The 18,920-nt window shown below is 46.2% G+C and overlaps 1 protein-coding gene across 3 annotated transcripts in view; it reads left to right on the forward strand.

The window, feature by feature from the left end:
• The window catches only part of oca2 (oculocutaneous albinism II), a 369,117-nt gene that overhangs the window by 44,188 nt on the left and 306,009 nt on the right, over positions 1-18,920 (forward strand). Inside the window, exon 1 of one of the 3 annotated variants that reach the window (XM_052467911.1) lies at positions 18,353-18,572. The exons of the other annotated variants lie outside the window; for them this stretch is intronic. The gene's annotated coding sequence lies outside the window, so the exon portion shown is untranslated. Of the gene's footprint in view, positions 1-18,352; positions 18,573-18,920 lie in introns of those variants that run through there. 3 annotated transcript variants of the gene reach the window in all.

Here is an 18,920-nt window from a genome sequence, read left to right on the forward strand (position 1 = left end):
ACATATCAAGAAGATAATCCATCCACCTGACAGGTGTGACATATCAAGAAGATAATCCATCCACCTGACAGGTGTGACATATCAATAAGATAATCCATCCACCTGACAGGTGTGGTATATCAATAAGATCATCCACCTGACAGGTGTGACATATCAAGAAGATAATCCATCCACCTGACAGATGTGGTATATCAATAAGATCATCCACCTGACAGGTGTGACATATCAAAAAGATAATCCATCCACCTGACAGGTGTGACATATCAATAAGATAATCCATCCACCTGACAGGTGTGACATATCATGAAGATAATCCATCCACCTGACAGGTGTGACATATCAAAAGATAATCCATCCACCTGACAGGTGTGACATATCAAAAAGATAATCCATCCACCTGACAGGTGTGACATATCAATAAGATAATCCATCCACCTGACAGGTGTGACATATCAATAAGATAATCCAGACACCTGACAGGTGTGACATATCAAGAAGATAATCCATCCACCTGACAGGTGTGGTATATCAATAAGATCATCCACCTGACAGGTGTGACATATCAATAAGATAATCCATCCACCTGACAGGTGTGGTATATCAATAAGATCATCCACCTGACAGGTGTGACATATCAAGAAGATAATCCATCCACCTGACAGGTGTGGTATATCAATAAGATCATCCACCTGACAGGTGTGACATATCAAAAAGATAATCCATCCACCTGACAGGTGTGACATATCAATAAGATAATCCATCCACCTGACAGGTGTGACATATCATGAAGATAATCCATCCACCTGACAGGTGTGACATATCAAAAAGATAATCCATCCACCTGACAGGTGTGACATATCAAAAAGATAATCCATCCACCTGACAGGTGTGACATATCAATAAGATAATCCATCCACCTGACAGGTGTGACATATCAATAAGATAATCCATCCACCTGACAGGTGTGACATATCATGAAGATAATCCATCCACCTGACAGGTGTGACATATCAAAAGATAATCCATCCACCTGACAGGTGTGACATATCAAAAGATAATCCATCCACCTGACAGGTGTGACATATCAATAAGATAATCCATCCACCTGACAGGTGTGACATATCAATAAGATAATCCAGACACCTGACAGGTGTGACATATCAAGAAGATAATCCATCCACCTGACAGGTGTGACATATCAAGAAGATAATCCATCCACCTGACAGGTGTGACATATCAATAAGATAATCCATCCACCTGACAGGTGTGGTATATCAATAAGATCATCCACCTGACAGGTGTGACATATCAATAAGATAATCCATCCACCTGACAGGTGTGACATATCAATAAGATAATCCAGACACCTGACAGGTGTGACATATCAAGAAGATAATCCATCCACCTGACAGGTGTGACATATCAAGAAGATAATCCATCCACCTGACAGGTGTGACATATCAATAAGATAATCCATCCACCTGACAGGTGTGGTATATCAATAAGATCATCCACCTGACAGGTGTGACATATCAAGAAGATAATCCATCCACCTGACAGATGTGGTATATCAATAAGATCATCCACCTGACAGGTGTGACATATCAAAAGATAATCCATCCACCTGACAGGTGTGACATATCAATAAGATAATCCATCCACCTGACAGGTGTGACATATCAATAAGATAATCCAGACACCTGACAGGTGTGACATATCAAGAAGATAATCCATCCACCTGACAGGTGTGACATATCAAGAAGATAATCCATCCACCTGACAGGTGTGACATATCAATAAGATAATCCATCCACCTGACAGGTGTGGTATATCAATAAGATCATCCACCTGACAGGTGTGACATATCAAGAAGATAATCCATCCACCTGACAGATGTGGTATATCAATAAGATCATCCACCTGACAGGTGTGACATATCAAAAGATAATCCATCCACCTGACAGGTGTGACATATCAATAAGATAATCCATCCACCTGACAGGTGTGACATATCATGAAGATAATCCATCCACCTGACAGGTGTGACATATCAAAAGATAATCCATCCACCTGACAGGTGTGACATATCAAAAGATAATCCATCCACCTGACAGGTGTGACATATCAATAAGATAATCCATCCACCTGACAGGTGTGACATATCAATAAGATAATCCAGACACCTGACAGGTGTGACATATCAAGAAGATAATCCATCCACCTGACAGGTGTGGTATATCAATAAGATCATCCACCTGACAGGTGTGACATATCAATAAGATAATCCATCCACCTGACAGGTGTGGTATATCAATAAGATCATCCACCTGACAGGTGTGACATATCAAGAAGATAATCCATCCACCTGACAGGTGTGGTATATCAATAAGATCATCCACCTGACAGGTGTGACATATCAAAAGATAATCCATCCACCTGACAGGTGTGACATATCAATAAGATAATCCATCCACCTGACAGGTGTGACATATCATGAAGATAATCCATCCACCTGACAGGTGTGACATATCAAAAAGATAATCCATCCACCTGACAGGTGTGACATATCAAAAGATAATCCATCCACCTGACAGGTGTGACATATCAATAAGATAATCCATCCACCTGACAGGTGTGACATATCAATAAGATAATCCAGACACCTGACAGGTGTGACATATCAAGAAGATAATCCATCCACCTGACAGGTGTGACATATCAAGAAGATAATCCATCCACCTGACAGGTGTGACATATCAAAAGATAATCCATCCACCTGACAGGTGTGACATATCAATAAGATAATCCATCCACCTGACAGGTGTGACATATCATGAAGATAATCCAGACACCTGACAGGTGTGACATATCAATAAGATAATCCATCCACCTGACAGGTGTGACATATCAATAAGATAATCCAGACACCTGACAGGTGTGACATATCAAGAAGATAATCCATCCACCTGACAGGTGTGGTATATCAATAAGATCATCCACCTGACAGGTGTGACATATCAAGAAGATAATCCATCCACCTGACAGGTGTGACATATCATGAAGATAATCCATCCACCTGACAGGTGTGACATATCAAAAGATAATCCATCCACCTGACAGGTGTGACATATCAAGAAGATAATCCATCCACCTGACAGGTGTGACATATCAATAAGATAATCCATCCACCTGACAGGTGTGACATATCAAGAAGATAATCCATCCACCTGACAGGTGTGGTATATCAATAAGATCATCCACCTGACAGGTGTGACATATCAATAAGATAATCCATCCACCTGACAGGTGTGGTATATCAATAAGATCATCCACCTGACAGGTGTGACATATCAAGATGATAATCCATCCACCTGACAGGTGTGGTATATCAATAAGATCATCCACCTGACAGGTGTGACATATCAAGAAGATAATCCATCCACCTGACAGGTGTGACATATCAAGAAGATAATCCATCCACCTGACAGGTGTGACATATCAAGAAGATAATCCATCCACCTGACAGGTGTGACATATCAAGAAGATAATCCATCCACCTGACAGGTGTGACATATCAAGAAGATAATCCATCCACCTGACAGGTGTGACATATCAATAAGATAATCCATCCACCAGGTGTGACATATCAAGAAGATAATCCATCCACCTGACAGGTGTGACATATCAAGAAGATAATCCATCCACCTGACAGGTGTGACATATCAAGAAGATAATCCATCCACCTGACAGGTGTGACATATCAATAAAATAATCCATCCACCTGACAGGTGTGACATATCAAGAAGATAATCCATCCACCTGACAGGTGTGACATATCAAGAAGATAATCCATCCACCTGACAGGTGTGACATATCAAGAAGATAATCCATCCACCTGACAGGTGTGGTATATCAATAAGATCATCCACCTGACAGGTGTGACATATCAATAAGATAATCCATCCACCTGACAGGTGTGGTATATCAATAAGATCATCCACCTGACAGGTGTGACATATCAAGAAGATAATCCATCCACCTGACAGGTGTGGTATATCAATAAGATCATCCACCTGACAGGTGTGACATATCAAAAGATAATCCATCCACCTGACAGGTGTGACATATCAAGAAGATAATCCATCCACCTGACAGGTGTGACATATCATGAAGATAATCCATCCACCTGACAGGTGTGACATATCAAAAGATAATCCATCCACCTGACAGGTGTGACATATCAAAAAGATAATCCATCCACCTGACAGGTGTGACATATCAATAAGATAATCCATCCACCTGACAGGTGTGACATATCAATAAGATAATCCATCCACCTGACAGGTGTGACATATCAAGAAGATAATCCATCCACCTGACAGGTGTGGTATATCAATAAGATCATCCACCTGACAGGTGTGACATATCAATAAGATAATCCATCCACCTGACAGGTGTGGTATATCAATAAGATCATCCACCTGACAGGTGTGACATATCAAGAAGATAATCCATCCACCTGACAGGTGTGGTATATCAATAAGATCATCCACCTGAGAGGTGTGACATATCAAAAGATAATCCATCCACCTGACAGGTGTGACATATCATGAAGATAATCCATCCACCTGACAGGTGTGACATATCAAAAGATAATCCATCCACCTGACAGGTGTGACATATCAAAAGATAATCCATCCACCTGACAGGTGTGACATATCAATAAAATAATCCATCCACCTGACAGGTGTGACATATCAATAAGATAATCCAGACACCTGACAGGTGTGACATATCAAGAAGATAATCCATCCACCTGACAGGTGTGACATATCAAGAAGATAATCCATCCACCTGACAGGTGTGACATATCAATAAGATAATCCATCCACCTGACAGGTGTGGTATATCAATAAGATCATCCACCTGACAGGTGTGACATATCAAGAAGATAATCCATCCACCTGACAGATGTGGTATATCAATAAGATCATCCACCTGACACGTGTGACATATCAAAAGATAATCCATCCACCTGACAGGTGTGACATATCAATAAGATAATCCATCCACCTGACAGGTGTGACATATCAATAAGATAATCCAGACACCTGACAGGTGTGACATATCAAGAAGATAATCCATCCACCTGACAGGTGTGACATATCAAGAAGATAATCCATCCACCTGACAGGTGTGACATATCAATAAGATAATCCATCCACCTGACAGGTGTGACATATCAAGAAGATAATCCATCCACCTGACAGGTGTGGTATATCAATAAGATCATCCACCTGACAGGTGTGACATATCAATAAGATAATCCATCCACCTGACAGGTGTGGTATATCAATAAGATCATCCACCTGACAGGTGTGACATATCAAGAAGATAATCCATCCACCTGACAGGTGTGGTATATCAATAAGATCATCCACCTGACAGGTGTGACATATCAAGAAGATAATCCATCCACCTGACAGGTGTGACATATCAAGAAGATAATCCATCCACCTGACAGGTGTGACATATCAAGAAGATAATCCATCCACCTGACAGGTGTGACATATCAAGAAGATAATCCATCCACCTGACAGGTGTGACATATCAAGAAGATAATCCATCCACCTGACAGGTGTGACATATCAATAAGATAATCCATCCACCAGGTGTGACATATCAAGAAGATAATCCATCCACCTGACAGATGTGACATATCAAGAAGATAATCCATCCACCTGACAGGTGTGACATATCAAGAAGATAATCCATCCACCTGACAGGTGTGACATATCAATAAGATAATCCATCCACCTGACAGGTGTGACATATCAAGAAGATAATCCATCCACCTGACAGGTGTGACATATCAAGAAGATAATCCATCCACCTGACAGGTGTGACATATCAAGAAGATAATCCATCCACCTGACAGGTGTGGTATATCAATAAGATCATCCACCTGACAGGTGTGACATATCAATAAGATAATCCATCCACCTGACAGGTGTGGTATATCAATAAGATCATCCACCTGACAGGTGTGACATATCAAGAAGATAATCCATCCACCTGACAGGTGTGGTATATCAATAAGATCATCCACCTGACAGGTGTGACATATCAAAAGATAATCCATCCACCTGACAGGTGTGACATATCAAGAAGATAATCCATCCACCTGACAGGTGTGACATATCAAGAAGATAATCCATCCACCTGACAGGTGTGACATATCAAGAAGATAATCCATCCACCTGACAGGTGTGACATATCAAGAAGATAATCCATCCACCTGACAGGTGTGACATATCAAGAAGATAATCCATCCACCTGACAGGTGTGACATATCAATAAGATAATCCATCCACCAGGTGTGACATATCAAGAAGATAATCCATCCACCTGACAGGTGTGACATATCAAGAAGATAATCCATCCACCTGACAGGTGTGACATATCAAGAAGATAATCCATCCACCTGACAGGTGTGACATATCAATAAGATAATCCATCCACCTGACAGGTGTGACATATCAAGAAGATAATCCATCCACCTGACAGGTGTGACATATCAAGAAGATAATCCATCCACCTGACAGGTGTGACATATCAAGAAGATAATCCATCCACCTGACAGGTGTGGTATATCAATAAGATCATCCACCTGACAGGTGTGACATATCAATAAGATAATCCATCCACCTGACAGGTGTGGTATATCAATAAGATCATCCACCTGACAGGTGTGACATATCAAGAAGATAATCCATCCACCTGACAGGTGTGGTATATCAATAAGATCATCCACCTGACAGGTGTGACATATCAAAAGATAATCCATCCACCTGACAGGTGTGACATATCAAGAAGATAATCCATCCACCTGACAGGTGTGACATATCATGAAGATAATCCATCCACCTGACAGGTGTGACATATCAAAAGATAATCCATCCACCTGACAGGTGTGACATATCAAAAAGATAATCCATCCACCTGACAGGTGTGACATATCAATAAGATAATCCATCCACCTGACAGGTGTGACATATCAATAAGATAATCCATCCACCTGACAGGTGTGACATATCAAGAAGATAATCCATCCACCTGACAGGTGTGGTATATCAATAAGATCATCCACCTGACAGGTGTGACATATCAATAAGATAATCCATCCACCTGACAGGTGTGGTATATCAATAAGATCATCCACCTGACAGGTGTGACATATCAAGAAGATAATCCATCCACCTGACAGGTGTGGTATATCAATAAGATCATCCACCTGAGAGGTGTGACATATCAAAAGATAATCCATCCACCTGACAGGTGTGACATATCATGAAGATAATCCATCCACCTGACAGGTGTGACATATCAAAAAGATAATCCATCCACCTGACAGGTGTGACATATCAAAAGATAATCCATCCACCTGACAGGTGTGACATATCAATAAGATAATCCATCCACCTGACAGGTGTGACATATCAATAAGATAATCCAGACACCTGACAGGTGTGACATATCAAGAAGATAATCCATCCACCTGACAGGTGTGACATATCAAGAAGATAATCCATCCACCTGACAGGTGTGACATATCAATAAGATAATCCATCCACCTGACAGGTGTGGTATATCAATAAGATCATCCACCTGACAGGTGTGACATATCAAGAAGATAATCCATCCACCTGACAGATGTGGTATATCAATAAGATCATCCACCTGACACGTGTGACATATCAAAAGATAATCCATCCACCTGACAGGTGTGACATATCAATAAAATAATCCATCCACCTGACAGGTGTGACATATCAATAAGATAATCCAGACACCTGACAGGTGTGACATATCAAGAAGATAATCCATCCACCTGACAGGTGTGACATATCAAGAAGATAATCCATCCACCTGACAGGTGTGACATATCAATAAGATAATCCATCCACCTGACAGGTGTGGTATATCAATAAGATCATCCACCTGACAGTGTGACATATCAAGAAGATAATCCATCCACCTGACAGATGTGGTATATCAATAAGATCATCCACCTGACAGGTGTGACATATCAAAAAGATAATCCATCCACCTGACAGGTGTGACATATCAATAAGATAATCCATCCACCTGACAGGTGTGACATATCATGAAGATAATCCATCCACCTGACAGGTGTGACATATCAAAAGATAATCCATCCACCTGACAGGTGTGACATATCAAAAGATAATCCATCCACCTGACAGGTGTGACATATCAATAAGATAATCCATCCACCTGACAGGTGTGACATATCAATAAGATAATCCAGACACCTGACAGGTGTGACATATCAAGAAGATAATCCATCCACCTGACAGGTGTGGTATATCAATAAGATCATCCACCTGACAGGTGTGACATATCAATAAGATAATCCATCCACCTGACAGGTGTGGTATATCAATAAGATCATCCACCTGACAGGTGTGACATATCAAGAAGATAATCCATCCACCTGACAGGTGTGGTATATCAATAAGATCATCCACCTGACAGGTGTGACATATCAAAAGATAATCCATCCACCTGACAGGTGTGACATATCAATAAGATAATCCATCCACCTGACAGGTGTGACATATCATGAAGATAATCCATCCACCTGACAGGTGTGACATATCAAAAGATAATCCATCCACCTGACAGGTGTGACATATCAAAAAGATAATCCATCCACCTGACAGGTGTGACATATCAATAAGATAATCCATCCACCTGACAGGTGTGACATATCAATAAGATAATCCAGACACCTGACAGGTGTGACATATCAAGAAGATAATCCATCCACCTGACAGGTGTGACATATCAAGAAGATAATCCATCCACCTGACAGGTGTGACATATCAAAAAGATAATCCATCCACCTGACAGGTGTGACATATCAATAAGATAATCCATCCACCTGACAGGTGTGACATATCAATAAGATAATCCAGACACCTGACAGGTGTGACATATCAAGAAGATAATCCATCCACCTGACAGGTGTGGTATATCAATAAGATCATCCACCTGACAGGTGTGACATATCAAGAAGATAATCCATCCACCTGACAGGTGTGACATATCATGAAGATAATCCATCCACCTGACAGGTGTGACATATCAAAAAAGATAATCCATCCACCTGACAGGTGTGACATATCAATAAGATAATCCATCCACCTGACAGGTGTGACATATCAATAAGATAATCCATCCACCTGACAGGTGTGATATATCAAGAAGATAATCCATCCACCAGGTGTGGCATATCATGAAGATAATCCATCCACCTGACAGGTGTGACATATCATGAAGCTGATTCAACAGCATGGTGCTGAATAAGTCGTCCCCAACGTTGTTTTTGAGAATTTAGCATTACGTCCAACCGTCTTCATAACTGCAGATGTATGGCGTCGTGGTCGTGTGGGCGAGAGGTTTGATGTCGTCAACGTTGTGAACCGAGTGCCCCATGGTGGCGGTGGGGTTATGGTATGGGCAGGCAGAAGCTACGGACAACAAACACAATTTTATTTGATCGATGGCAATTTGAATGCGCAGGGTTACCGTGACGGGATACTGAGGTCCAGTGTCGTGCCCTTGGTCCTGCGCCATCACCACATTTCAGCATTACAATGCACTGCCCCATGTCACAATGACCTGTACACCATTCCTGGAAGCTGAAAATATCCCAGTTCTTCCATGGCCTGAATACTCAACAGACATGAGCATGTTTGGGATGCTCTGGATTGACATGCACGACAGCGTGTTCCAGTTCCTGACAATATCCAATAATTCCACAGCCATTGAAGAGGAGTGGGACAACATTCCGCAGGCCACAATCAACAGCCTATCAACTCTAATGCGAAGGAGATGCATGAGTCAAATTTTGGTAACAGTGTTATCAGAACCTGAGACTGAAGCTGGCACAGTGTTATCAGAACCTGAGACTGAAGCTGGCACAGTGTTATCAGAACCTGAGACTGAAGCTGTAGCAGTGTTATCAGAACACTTACCAGCCCAGGACCCTTACCAGCCCAGGACCCTTACCAGCCCAGGACCCTTACCAGCCCAGGTTCCTTACCAGCCCAGGACCCTTACCAGCCCAGGACCCTTACCAGCCCAGGTTCCTTACCAGCCCAGGACACTTACCAGCCCAGGACCCTTACCAGCCCAGGACACTTACCAGCCCAGGTTCCTTACCAGCCCAGGACCCTTACCAGCCCAGGACCCTTACCAGCCCAGGACCCTTACCAGCCCAGGACACTTACCAGCCCAGGTTCCTTACCAGCCCAGGTTCCTTACCAGCCCAGGACACTTACCAGCCCAGGTTCCTTACCAGCCCAGGACACTTACCAGCCCAGGTTCCTTACCAGCCCAGGACACTTACCAGCCCAGGTTCCTTACCAGCCCAGGACACTTACCAGCCCAGGTTCCTTACCAGCCCAGGACCCTTACCAGCCCAGGACCCTTACCAGCCCAGGACCCAGGACCCTTACCAGCCCAGGTTCCTTACCAGCCCAGGACACTTACCAGCCCAGGTTCCTTACCAGCCCAGGACACTTACCAGCCCAGGACCCTTACCAGCCCAGGACCCTTACCAGCCCAGGACCCTTACCAGCCCAGGACCCTTACCAGCCCAGGACCCTTACCAGCCCAGGACCCTTACCAGCCCAGGACCCTTACCAGCCCAGGTTCCTTACCAGCCCAAGTTCCTTACCAGCCCAGGACCCTTACCAGCCCAGGACCCTTACCGGCCCTGGTTCCTTACCAGCCCAGAACGCAACACCCACCTGTCCTCCCCACGCCCACTTCCACACCCCACACCAACCCCCAGCACTATAACCCAGCCCCACTCCCACCTCCCAGCCCCCTGCACAGTAACCCAGGCTCCAGCACTATAACCCAGCCCCACTCCTACCTCCCAGCCCCCAGCACTATAACCCAGCCCCACTCTCACCTCCCAGCCCCCTGCACAGCAACCCAGCCCCACTCCCACCTCCCAGCCCCCTGCACAACAACCCAGCCCCACTCCCACCTCCCAGCCCCCTGCACAGTAACCCAGCCCCACTCTCACCTCCCAGCCCCCTGCACAGTAACCCAGCCCCACTCCCACCTCCCAGCCCCTGCACAGTAACCCAGCCCCACCTCCCAGCCCCCTGCACAGTAACCCAGCCCCACTCCCACCTCCCAGCCCCACTCCCACCTCCCAGCCCCTGCACAGTAACCCAGGCTCTAGCACTATAAGGAGTTTCCTCTTCTCAAAGTCCAACAAGATGTTCAGCTTTGTGCGTGCGTGCGTACATCCATCCGTGTACAAGCCTACACCGGCCAAACCCGGACAACGTTGGACCAATTGTGCGCCGCCCTATGGGACTCCCAATCACAGCCGGTTGTGACACAGCCTGGATTCGAACCAGGGTGTCTGTAGTGACGCCTCTAGCACTGAGATGCAGTGCCTTTGACCGCTGTACCACCCGGGAGCCCATGTGATGTTCTCCTCTACACCCTGGCATGCAGGCAGCAGCCATTAGACCAGAGACCCTGGCTTGTGGCCCAAAAGGCACCCTATTCCCTATATAGAGCCCTATGGGCCCTAGTCAATTGTAGTGTACTATATAAGGTATTGGGTGCCATTAGGGACACAGTCCTTGTGCCTGCTGGACATCCTCCCTGCATGCCTGGGTCTGTGTGTGTGATGTCAGAGCTGTAGTTGTGCAGAGCAGGTGACTGCAGCAACTCAGTGGGAGTCTTTGTTTCTGCAGCTCTGACAACTCTGTGGTATGTACCCAAAGAGATGCTTCACCACACAGTTAAGGCATAGATACTGTATCATTCTTATGGTTGAACAATTCTGCCAACTTTTCCAAAATTCAAAGGTTTTCCAGAAATCCCGGTTGGAATATTCCTGGAATAAATTAGGGGAATAAGCAAGAAATCCAGTAATCCTCTTTCTACGATTTTTTTCAAAACCTGTGATTTTTTGGTTTCCAGAACTGTACAACCCTAGATAACAGCTAGATAACAGCTGTTTGGTAATAGATAGATGATGTCTCCATTTAATACAGAGGGTGAATTAGATTTGTTGTAGACCAAAACGTATGGGTGCCAGCCCTGGTCAGAGGTAGTGCACTATATATGGGATAGGGTGCCAGCCCTGGTCAGAGGTAGTGCACTATATATGGGATAGGGTGCCAGCCCTGGTCAGAGGTAGTGCACTATATATGGGATAGGGTGCTAGCCCTGGTCAGAGGTAGTGCACTATATATGGGATAGGGTGCCAGCCCTGGTCAGAGGTAGTGCACTATATATGGGATAGGGTGCCAGCCCTGGTCAGAGGTAGTGCACTATATATGGGATAGGGTGCCAGCCCTGGTCAGAGGTAGTGCACTATATATGGGATAGGGTGCCAGCCCTGGTCAGAGGTAGTGCACTATATATGGGATAGGGTGCTAGCCCTGGTCAGAGGTAGTGCACTATATATGGGATAGGGTGCCAGCCCTGGTCAGAGGTAGTGCACTATATATGGGATAGGGTGCCAGCCCTGGTCAGAGGTAGTGCACTATATATGGGATAGGGTGCCAGCCCTGGTCAGAGGTAGTGCACTATATATGGGATAGGGTGCCAGCCCTGGTCAGAGGTAGTGCACTATATATGGGATAGGGTGCCAGCCCTGGTCAGAGGTAGTGCACTATATATGGGATAGGGTGCTAGCCCTGGTCAGAGGTAGTGCACTATATATGGGATAGGGTGCCAGCCCTGGTCAGAGGTAGTGCACTATATATGGGATAGGGTGCCAGCCCTGGTCAGAGGTAGTGCACTATATATGGGATAGGGTGCCAGCCCTGGTCAGAGGTAGTGCACTATATATGGGATAGGGTGCCAGCCCTGGTCAGAGGTAGTGCACTATATATGGGATAGGGTGCCAGCCCTGGTCAGAGGTAGTGCACTATATATGGGATAGGGTGCCAGCCCTGGTCAGAGGTAGTGCACTATATATGGGATAGGGTGCTAGCCCTGGTCAGAGGTAGTGCATATATAGGGAATAGGGTGCTAGCCCTGGTCAGAGGTAGTGCACTATATAGGGAATAGGGTGCTAGCCCTGGTCAGAGGTAGTGCACTATATAGGGGATAGGGTGCCATTTGGGAAGCAGCTACTGGCTGGGGTGAAACAAGGTTAGATGACGTAAACTGATGAGACGAGGTTAGATGAGGTAAAATAACGAGGCATGGTTAGATGACGTAAAATGATGAGACGAGGTTAGATGATGTAAAATAACGAGGCAAGGTTAGATTATGTAAAATGACGAGACGAGGTTAGATGACGTAAAATAACGAGGCAAGGTTAGATGATGTAAAATGATGAGACGAGGTTAGATGAGGTAAAATGATGAGACGAGGTTAGATTACGTAAAATGATGAGACGAGGTTAGATGACTTAAAATGATGAGACAAGGTTACATGACGTGAAATGATGAGACGAGGTGAGATTTACATTTACATTTACATTTAAGTCATTTAGCAGACGCTCTTATCCAGAGCGACTTACAAATTGGTGCATTCACCTTATGACATCCAGTGGAACAGTCACTTTACAATAGTGCATCTAAATCTTAAAAGGGGGGGGGTGAGAAGGATTACTTATCCTATCCTAGGTATTCCTTAAAGAGGTGGGGTTTCAGGTGTCTCCGGAAGGTGGTGATTGACTCCGCTGTCCTGGCGTCGTGAGGGAGTTTGTTCCACCATTGGGGGGCCAGAGCAGCGAACAGTTTTGACTGGGCTGAGCGGGAACTGTGCTTCCTCAGTGGTAGGGAGGTGAGCAGGCCAGACGTGGATGAACGCAGTGCCCTTGTTTGGGTGTAGGGCCTGATCAGAGCCTGGAGGTACTGAGGTGCCGTTCCCCTCACAGCTCCGTAGGCAAGCACCATGGTCTTGTAGCGGATGCGAGCTTCAACTGGAAGCCAGTGGAGAGAGCGGTGGAGCGGGGTGACGTGAGAGAACTTGGGAAGGTTGAACACCAGACGGGCTGCGGCGTTCTGGATGAGTTGTAGGGGTTTAATGGCACAGGCAGGGAGCCCAGCCAACAGCGAGTTGCAGTAATCCAGACGGGAGATGACAAGTGCCTGGATTAGGACCTGCGCCGCTTCCTGTGTGAGGCAGGGTCGTACTCTGCGGATGTTGTAGAGCATGAACCTACAGGAACGGGCCACCGCCTTGATGTTAGTTGAGAACGACAGGGTGTTGTCCAGGATCACGCCAAGGTTCTTAGCGCTCTGGGAGGAGGACACAATGGAGTTGTCAACCGTGATGGCGAAATCATGGAATGGGCAGTCCTTCCCCGGGAGGAAGAGCAGCTCCGTCTTGCCGAGGTTCAGCTTGAGGTGGTGCTCCGTCATCCACACTGATATGTCAGCCAGACATGCAGAGATGCGATTCGCCACCTGGTCATCAGAAGGGGGAAAGGAGAAGATTAATTGTGTGTCGTCTGCATAGCAATGATAGGAGAGACCATGTGAGGTTATGACAGAGCCAAGTGACTTGGTGTATAGCGAGAATAGGAGAGGGCCTAGAACAGAGCCCTGGGGGACACCAGTGGTGAGAGCGCGTGGTGAGGAGACAGATTCTCGCCACGCCACCTGGTAGGAGCGACCTGTCAGGTAGGACGCAATCCAGCGTGGGCCGCGCCGGAGATGCCCAACTCGGAGAGGGTGGAGAGGAGGATCTGATGGTTCACAGTATCGAAGGCAGCCGATAGGTCTAGAAGGATGAGAGCAGAGGAGAGAGAGTTAGCTTTGGCGTTGCGGAGCGCCTCCGTGATACAGAGAAGAGCAGTCTCAGTTGAATGACTAGTCTTGAAACCTGACTGATTTGGATCAAGAAGGTCATTCTGAGAGAGATAGCGGGAGAGCTGGCCAAGGACGGCACGTTCAAGAGTTTTGGAGAGAAAAGAAAGAAGGGATACTGGTATGTAGTTGTTGACATCGGAGGGATCGAGTGTAGGTTTTTTCAGAAAGGGTGCAACTCTCGCTCTCTTGAAGACGGAAGGGACGTAGCCAGCGATCAGGGATGAGTTGATGAGCGAGGTGAGGTAAGGGAGAAGGTCTCCGGAAATGGTCTGGAGAAGAGAGGAGGGGATAGGGTCAAGCGGGCAGGTTGTTGGGCGGCCGGCCGTCACAAGACGCGAGATTTCATCTGGAGAGAGAGGGAGAAAGAGGTCAGAGCACAGGGTAGGGCAGTGTGAGCAGAACCAGCGGTGTCGTTTGACTTAGCAAACGAGGATCGGATGTCGTCGACCTTCTTTTCAAAATGGTTGACGTAGTCATCTGCAGAGAGGGAGGAGGGGGAGGGGAGGAGGATTCAGGAGGGAGGAGAAGGTGGCAAAGAGCTTCCTAGGGTTAGAGGCAGAAGCTTGGAATTTAGAGTGGTAGAAAGTGGCTTTAGCAGCAGAGACAGAAGAGGAAAATGTAGAGAGGAGGGAGCGAAAGGATGCCAGATCCGCAGGGAGGCGAGTTTTCCTCCATTTCCGCTCGGCTGCCCGGAGCCCTGTTCTGTGAGCTCGCAATGAGTCGTCGAGCCACGGAGGCGGGAGGGGAGGACCGAGCCGGCCTGGAGGATAGGGGGCATAGAGAGTCAAAGGATGCAGAAAGGGAGGAGAGGAGGGTTGAGGAGGCAGAATCAGGAGATACGTTGGAGAAGGTTTGAGCAGAGGGAAGAGATGATAGGATGGAAGAGGAGAGAGTAGATGATGTAAAATGATGAGATGAGGTAAGATGACGTAAAATGATGAGACGAGGTGAGATGACGTAAAATGATGAGACGAGGTGAGATGATGTAAAATGATGAGATGAGGTAAGATGACGTAAAATGATGAGACGAGGTAAGATGACGTAAAACGATGAGACGAGGTAAGATGACGTAAAATGATGAGACGAGGTAAGATGACGTAAAATGATGAGATGAGGTAAGATGATGTAAAATGATGAGACGAGGTAAGATGACGTAAAATGATGAGACGAGGTTAGATGACGTAAAACGATGAGACGAGGCTCCTCAAGGCCACATGTCGGTTAATGGTCCAAACAGACCAGTCTAGGAAAGAGAATTAAGATGTTCTCTGGTTATCTGGACATGAAATGCTCCCTGCAAGGACAGAGAGAAGGACACAGAGAGAGTGTTTCACTTTTAATTTGTTGTTGTTCTCATTAATATACAGTATTTCCACACAAATAGTAAGAAAGGGTTGGGTTTTAGTCAGACCAACTGCCAGGCAGTTGATGGTTGACTGTTTAAGCCAAATACACAGCCACATTCAGGCCTGTAAAATTAAGTCGCTCTGGATAAGAGCGTCTGCTAAATGACTTAAATGTAAATGTAAAATGCCTCCCTCCCAATACTGAACAGTCAAGGCACTGAACTAGTAACTTGCGTATTAACTGTATGTGGATCACACTTCATGGAAATGTGATTGATATTAGACAAACATTTTAACTATGTGGTTTGGCAATGCATTTCTAAGTATTAGGGGACTTAGTTCTAATATCTCTACTAGAGGGGAGAGGTGTGGGTAGGGAGTAACGAACGAGAGGAGGGGAGGAATGAGGAGGGGTGTGGGTAGGGAGTAACGAATGAGAGGAGGCGAGGAATGAGGAGGGGTGTGGGTAGGGAGTAACGAACGAGAGGAGGGGAGGAATGAGGAGGGGTGTGGGTAGGGAGTAACGAACGAGAGGAGGGAGGGAGTAACCAATGTGGGGTGAGGATGGAGGGAGGGAGGGATGGAGGGGAGGGAGGGACCCTTCAGAGGAGCCTTTCCCTTCTACTTTCCTCCTCTTCTCCTCCTGGACTAGGAGAGATAGCATCTCCTCCTCTTCTCCTCCTGGACTAGGAGAGATAGCAGCTCCTTCTCTTCTCCTCCTGGACTAGGAGAGATATCACCTCCTCCTCTTCTCCTCCTGGACTAGGAGAGATAGCAGCTCCTCCTCTTCTCCTCCTGGACTAGGAGAGATAGCAGCTCCTTGTCTTCTCCTCCTGGACTAGGAGAGATATCACCTCCTCCTCTTCTCCTCCTGGACTAGGAGAGATAGCAGCTCCTCCTCCTCTCCTCCTGGACTAGGAGAGATAGCAGCTCCACCTCTTCTCCTCCTGGACTAGGAGAGATAGCAGCTCCTCCTCTTCTCCTCCTGGACTAGGAGAGATAGCAGTTCCTCCTCCTCTCCTCCTGGACTAGGAGAGATAGCAGCTCCTCCTCTTCTCCTCCTGGACTAGGAGAGATAGCACCTCCTCCTCTTCTCCTCCTGGACTAGGGGAGATAGCACCTCCTCCTCTTCTCCTCCTGGACTAGGGGAGAAAGCACCTCATCCTCTTCTCCTCCTGGACTAGGAAAGATAGCAGCTCCTCCTCCTCTCCTCCTTGACTAGGAAAGATAGCAGCTCCACCTCTTCTCCTCCTGGACGAGGAAAGATAGCAGCTCCTCCTCCTCTCCTCCTGGACGAGGAAAGATAGCAGCTCCACCTCTTCTCCTCCTGGACGAGGAAAGATAGCAGCTCCTCCTCCTCTCCTCCTGGACGAGGAAAGATAGCAGCTCCTCCTCCTCTCCTCCTGGACGAGGAAAGATAGCAGCTCCTCCTCCTCTCCTCCTGGACTAGGAAAGATAGCAGCTCCTCCTCCTCTCCTCCTGGACTAGGAAAGATAGCAGCTCCTCCTCCTCTCCTCCTGGACTAGGAAAGATAGCAGCTCCTCCTCCTCTCCTCCTGGACGAGGAAAGATAGCAGCTCCACCTCTTCTCCTCCTGGACGAGGAAAGATAGCAGCTCCTCCTCCTCTCCTCCTGGACGAGGAAAGATAGCAGCTCCTCCTCCTCTCCTCCTGGACGAGGAAAGATAGCAGCTCCTCCTCCTCTCCTCCTGGACTAGGAAAGATAGCAGCTTCTCCTCCTCTCCTCCTGGACTAGGAAAGATAGCACCTCCTCCTCTTCTCCTCCTGGACTAGGAAAGATAGCAGCTCCTCCTCCTCTCCTCCTGGACTAGGAAAGATAGCAGCTCCTCCTCCTCTTCTCCTCCTGGACTAGGAAAGATAGCAGCTCCACCTCTTCTCCTCCTGGACTAGGAAAGATAGCAGCTCCTCCTCCTCTCCTCCTGGACTAGGAAAGATAGCAGCTCCTCCTCCTCTCCTCCTGGACTAGGAAAGATAGCAGCTCCACCTCTTCTCCTCCTGGACGAGGAAAGATAGCAGCTCCTCCTCCTCTCCTCCTGGACGAGGAAAGATAGCAGCTCCTCCTCTTCTTCTCCTGGACTAGGAAAGATAGCAGCTCCACCTTTCCTTCTCGTTCCACCCAACCCTCCCAGTGGATAAGGAACAGAGCAGGACTGCCTTACCTCGCACACCAAGACAGAAACAACATCACTAAACTGGGGCTTTTTATGGGACAGTCCACATTTGTTGTTAGTTTTATCCGGGCACCTTCATCCTACCTATCATCAACACCATCACTATCAACAGAATTGCGCCTCACAGCATACAATTTTAAAGGTAAGATTTTTTAAAAATAATAATGTTTTTGTCATTCCATATTTGTAATCCGTGTCCTGTATCAGGTGACCATTATCAAACAGTTTAGATGAGGTTTAAATGTTGAAATGTGTTATATGCGTTCTAAAACCTTTAAAAAACTGCGTATGCGTATTTTGTTACATGAATAAACAACAGAACATTACTATAAATTCAATCTTGAATATATTGTGTTTGTTTAACATTGCTTACTATGTTTTGTAATTGTAGTGAGAGTCAATGAACACAGTCATCATTGAGTTGTGTTGTAGTGAGTTTAGGACTAGTAACTACAGTATAATACCGTGCCACTTAAAGCCCAGCTTGGGA

The sequence above is a fragment of the Oncorhynchus keta genome, chromosome 1, assembly GCF_023373465.1.
Source record: "Oncorhynchus keta strain PuntledgeMale-10-30-2019 chromosome 1, Oket_V2, whole genome shotgun sequence".
NCBI classification, from domain to species: Eukaryota; Metazoa; Chordata; class Actinopteri; order Salmoniformes; family Salmonidae; genus Oncorhynchus; species Oncorhynchus keta.